Source organism: Sturnira hondurensis, unplaced genomic scaffold (genome assembly GCF_014824575.4).
Source record: "Sturnira hondurensis isolate 20B ecotype Veracruz unplaced genomic scaffold, ASM1482457v3 Scaffold0007797, whole genome shotgun sequence".
NCBI classification, from domain to species: Eukaryota; Metazoa; Chordata; class Mammalia; order Chiroptera; family Phyllostomidae; genus Sturnira; species Sturnira hondurensis.
In genome coordinates, this window is record NW_028080428.1 from 2,586,363 (window position 1) to 2,592,362 (window position 6,000).

Genomic DNA, 6,000 nt, shown 5'->3' on the forward strand with positions numbered 1-6,000 from the left:
CGCTGCCCCTGCTCCGTGTAGGCCAGAGGCCGTGGAAGTCAGGGACCACAGAAGCAAAGAGCTAACTGCATTGCTAACTGTGCACCGACTGTCAGAGGCTGTGCTGGTCTGCCCCAAGGAGAAACTTCTGCCTGGAATGTCAGCCGAGAGCGCAGTTGGCTAGTTTTCAGTAACCCGTGGTCATACTGCAGAAGTCAGATGTATTTTTTTTTCTCTTTTACCACTATTTTAAAAATTTATGAAATGAGCCCTGGCCAAGTAACTCAGTTGGTTAGAGTGTCGCCTAGGTATACCAAGGTGGAGGGTTCGACCCCCAGTTAGGGCACATGCAAGAATCAACCAATGAATGCACCAGTGAATGGAACAGTAAGTCATCGTTTCTCTCTCTCTCTCTTCCTCTCTCTCTCAAGTCAATTTCAAATAAACTTACAAAATGAAATGCCAAAAGCTTCCTTTCAGTAGAATTTCAATTTATGTGTTATAAAAACACAATATGTTATAAAAAACTGTAACAATATGTTGTAAAAGATAATATAAAGACTAATGTTTTAATAAAGATCCAGTCCAAACCTCTAAAAAGCCTTATAAAACAAAAATATCATAATTAAAAATTCAAACAGCGTGGGCGTTTATGAAGTTGCTGCTGGGTGCCCCTTCTGTGCAGCTTCGCAAATATAGGGTGGGGAGCGCTAGGTCTCTCCGGGGAGGGGGCAAGGTCTCTCCGGGACCCCTGCTGTGGGCATGTCGGAACCTCCCTTCAGCCCAGACCTCTGCTTCGAGCTCTGGATCCGGGCGTCCATTTGCCTTCGCGAGCAGTCAGTCCACTTGGGTGACCTCCAAACACAGACCCCAGACTGCCCGAATCCTCTATCTCCCCAGGGCAGCGTCTTCTCCCACGTCTCTGCCCCCTTGAATGGCACCACCTAGTGGTGCCTCTGGTGGCCGTCCTCCCTCTCCTTGGAGTCCAGCCTGTGGCTGGGTACCGCTCCAATACACTGGCCAGCCACCTCTCATCTCCTCCCATCCCGGCTCTGCCTCTGCCCAGGTCGCCATCCTCTCCTGCCCCGGCAGGGCCCTGGGTGGTCTCATCTCACACAGTCTCACAGCTCACTCCTCTGGCCACTTTTATACCCTTGACCCCTTACGGGGTTGCTGACGCATGGTAGTGTCTCAATAAATATTGGATATGTGAGTGAACAAATTATTATTTTAGTGGGCAGGGGGTTCCAGTGGCCTCCACTTGACCCTTTCCCCTGTAATAACCCTAGTTCCCCTGGGGCTCTGTGCATCAGAAGTGTCCTTAGTGACACAACAGGAGCCAGGCAAAAGCCCTAGGCAGGTGCTCTGTGAGCAAGTCCTGCAGCGGAGCACCTACTAGGGCAGAAAATAAAATCTATGCTTGTGTTATCTGCTTTTATTAGTCAGGGAAACTGCCACTTAAAAGTTACCTGCCCCTTTAAACCCAGCCAGTGGGTCTGTAATTGGGAGCCTTCCCTTTCTCTTCAACAGACAAAATTGTAGGCACGGGGCTCAGGAAGAGCCTGGCGTCTAACAGGAAACTTCCTGTGGCGAAGGGCCGCACACTCACAAACTCACAGGGACACGGTGAAATACAACCCTTTGAGAGAAACACGGAGATACCCAGTGTCTGCCAGAGCACCACAAACCCCCGGCTGTGGCCCTGCACCGGGTCCACGCTGGGCTGCACTGTCCTCCCCTCGATGACGTAATATCTTTGTGAGATGGGGCCCGGGGCAGCTGCCAGGACACGAAGCAAGTACCTCAAGAAAGTCAACGTGGAACAGTTTTAAGAAGTTACACAGTGCCCAGGGCACACAGCTAGTAATGGTGGTTATCTGAGAACAAAATATTTTTCTATCTATGTATGTGTGCTATTTTTCAAATGACTAGTGGAGTATAAAACACGAGTACTTCTTATGTTGTTTGGACCTAACTATTTATTAAATAAAGCTGTTTGTTATTTGGGGAGGCCAAGAGGGCCATGAAAATGTCACCGAGACACTTAGTGTTTGGGAACCTCTGCCCTGGGGACTTGGAGGGTTTGGGACTTTGGTTTCTGCCACTGGAGCTTTCCCACGGTTGGTCTTCAGGGCTCCCCGCCACCAGAGACAGCAGACAGCACTTCTTGAGCGGGTCCGCGCAGCTCCCAGGAAGACCCTCCCTGGCCTCCAGCAGGAAACCTTGCCTTTCCTCACAGAGAGTCTTCTCTGCTTTCTAACGGATTGTGTCTGTAATGGGTACACAGTTTTCACGTTTTTCAAATGAGGGGACAGGCATTGTGATTAGGGACCCTGCCTAAGGATCCAGAGCCCCCAAGTAGTGGAGTCCGAATCAAAGCAAGGCTGTCCCGTGCAGGGTGTCGGCTCTTACCTGTGGCTGGCTGGCCTCCTGGTGAGAGATCTGAGAAGTCAACAGAATCACGAGAGAACCTGGCCACTGTCAGGTTCCCTAAAGCTGTACCTAGTCTGGGCCCCTTGTCCCGGTCCCACGAAGTCACAGGCAATGAACGCCTCACTTGCCAGAATCATCCGCCAAACCACCACCGACTCTCCTTGGGTGGGCAAGGCTTCGCACCCCCGCCCCCTCATTGCGGCATGATCAGCCTGGGAGTCCACATTTTGCTGACTCACCCCTAAAAGTGAGTTCCCTGGGAGGTGGTGACAAGAGAAAAATGATGAGATCTCTTAAATTAAGCTGCAGCAGGCAAGACAATGGGGGAGAGAGAAACGAAGGAGGTTAATCAGTAACAGCCACTGGCTAAAACCAGCAAGACCGGTCACATTTCTAAATGTAGGTTGAAACATTGTTTAAAAAGGTATTTTATTAATTTATTTTTAGAGAGGGTGGAGGGAAGGAAAAGCAGAGGGAGAGAAACATCCGATGGTTGCCTCTTGCATACACCCTACCTGGGGACTGGCCCACGCCCCAGGCGTGTGCCCTGAGCAGGAATCGAACCGGCAACTTGCCACTTTGCAGGGTGACGCTCAACCAACTGCGCCAAGTCTGTCAGAGCTGCGTGTTGAAACTGTGAATCAGCTTTCAGGCGGCTACTTCTGCTCTGACCTGGAGCGGAGAGCAACCACCGCATCCTACTTACACCCGAACTTTCTGGACTATTGCCCACAACCAATCCAAAAGCATCAAACACTTCTTCCTTAGAGACTGAACACTTATCCCAGAACTGTCCCCATCTCACCTCTCTGCCCCACTTATCTACAACTAATGTAAAGTCTTTCAAAACAACTTGGGTCGTTCGTGTCCCGTCCCCCCCACCCCTCACTGCATGAAGGAGCCCTGTCAGTCCCAGGGCTGCGGCCTCGCCATCTTCCCCACCTGGCTCTGCTGCTGAGGGTTCAGACTGCACGTCCCAGGACCTGGTCATTTCTCTGGCTAGCATGTGGGTCAACAAACCCTTTCCTTCAGAAGAACTTTCTGCCCTGACCTAGCCAGGTGGTTCAGTTGACTGGAGCATCTTCCTGTGCACCAGAATGTTGGGGGTCCAATGCCTGGTCGGGACACGTGCAGGAGGGAACCCATCGATGTTTCTCTTTCTCTCCCTTCCTCTCTCTCTAAAATCAATTTTTAGAAAAACATATCCTTGGGTGAGGATTTTTTAAAAAAGTAAAGAAGAAAGCTCTCATCCTCAAAGGTTTTTGGTTAATAGTGGGCATTTTCTGATGAGAGACACGCTACGGAGGGGAAGACCACAGAATCCACCTGGGTTCCAGCCTCCACTTCCTCAGTCAGATAGGGCAGGTGGCTTAAAGCAGGGCACTCAGGCAAGTGTCTTCAGCTTTCTCACCTGGAAACTGTGATAAGAACAGCACTTCCTTCATGGAGGTTGTTATGGATTGTAAATGGGTTAAGTAAGACACGTAAAGCCCTTAGAAGAGGACCAGGCATGTAATTGTCACAAACAGTCTCTATTATTTTCATTATTGTTTGGCACTGAACCCGACTCCCATTCAGAGCCGCCAGGGCACCAGAGGTGGAACCTCAGCTGGAAAGCTTGGGACTCCCCAGGCCTGAGTCTATCAGGAGGTGGCGCCATCCAGGGCTTAATGCAGGACGTGCAGGGTGCCCAGCTGGTGCTAGTCCCTAACTGACCTCAGTAGGGTGTTAATTCTGCCCTCCCAACCTTAGCTAACCCCCACCTGTGCCCAATAAGGTTTGAAAAGTTTTTTTTTTCTTGAGCTCCTGGTGCTGAACTCAAGTGCCATGGCCTTCCGGAGCCCCAGTCTCCTGTGGGAGTGAGCAGGTAAATATTTGCGAGCCTAGTGGCTAGTGCTGATACAGAGATCTGCCCTGAGATCAGTCTCTTTCCCCAAACCGTGACCCACAGCTCCCCCATGGGAGCCTCTGGGCTGAAATCCACTCCTTCCCACCAAACGCATACTCTTAGGAAAGGTGTCCACACTTTGAAGTTGGGGCAGGGGAGGAGTCCAGGTGAGAGACTCCTTTTGCCCCTGGAAAGCAGACTCCGTGGAGAAGGAATAGTGAGAGTCCCACCAACCTCTGTAAAGACTGGCAGGGGACACGTCAGTTCACAGAGTGACTTAAGGGCAGGTACAAACCCCCTTCGAGCCCAGGCGCCCTGGGGTCTCTAATTGACGGAGGGCACCTGCAAGCAGATCTGCTGTGTTGGTAGATATTTGAGTAACACAAACATTTAATAAATTAACCAACTATTTATTGAGCTGTGTGCTCTGCAGAGGGGCCGGAAGGTCTCCGGCCGGCTGCAAGCGCGGTGCGGAAGGCAGGTGGCACCAAAGGCCGGTTCATCGACGTTGCCCTCTGGGCTGTCGACACCCTCTCGGAGCTCCTTCCAGAGAATCCGCAGTATAGATGCACAGAGGCGGTGGGTGGGGAAGGAGAGGGGGCGCCTGGGCTGGATTCAGGGGCATCTTGTTCCGAGACGCGGCGTCGGACCCACTAGTGGTCGGACCCCTAGTCTGAGTGTACCCCGAAGGTGCTCAGACTTCGACAGCGACGCGCTGGGAGCGGGAGGAGCTTGGGTCCGGAGAAGGTGGGGCCTCAAGGTCCGCAGGGCTACACAGAGGCAAGAGGAGGAGGAGCCTGGGAGGAGGGGCTGGGTAACGATCTCTGTGTGGGCGGTACTCGTGCGTGAAGCCCCTTATGAGAGGAGCTCTGAGTGGGCGGGACTTAAGTGACCGTCAGGGTCTTGGTTCGGTATATATATGTTTTTTAAAATTATATATTTATTTCTAGAGAGAGGGTAAGGGAGTGAGAGAGGGAAAGAAACATCTCATCCACTGCCTCTCACACACCCCGAGTCCGGAGAAGGCCGCAACTCACGGATGTGCCCGGACGGGGAGTCCAGTTCGAGGGCCGCGCTGAATGCACTGAGCCACGCTAGCCAGGGCGGATTTCGGCGCATTCTCATTGGGCGGCCCCGGGGAGTCTGTGTAGGTGGACCGTTACCTCAGTGTGAAGGGAAAGTGTTAGCCGCACGTGGGCGGAGTTCTTTCCAGGAGAAGTGGACCTGGAGCTCTGCCTCGAACACTTGTAAAGCCTTGGTGAAGGGGCGGGGCTTGTGGTTGGGGGCGGGGCCTACAGAGGCTCTACAAGGGAACGCGTGAACTCCTGGAGGGCGGGGCTTGCATCTCTGAGAATTAATATCTACGCGGGATCCCTGCGCTCGCGGACCTAGTCCCCGGTCTGAAAAGGGGCGGAGCTTTAGTTCTGTCGTGCGGGGCTGCGTGAAGAGAATATATTAAAGTCTGGGCAGAGTTCATACCTCCTGGAAGCGACGGTGTGTGAGCAAACCGCTCTGAGGAGGCGGGGCTTACAGCCCGGTGGGTGAGGGCCATTGGTACTGGGGCGGCCTGGGAGGAGCTAAGAGAAAGGCGGGGCAATAGTTCTGAGAACTTTTGAGCTGGCAGGGGGCGAGGCTTGTGGCTTTGATGGGCGGGGCCTCTGGAGAGCTCCTGAGGGATCCCTCGACAGCAGTGAGTAGGC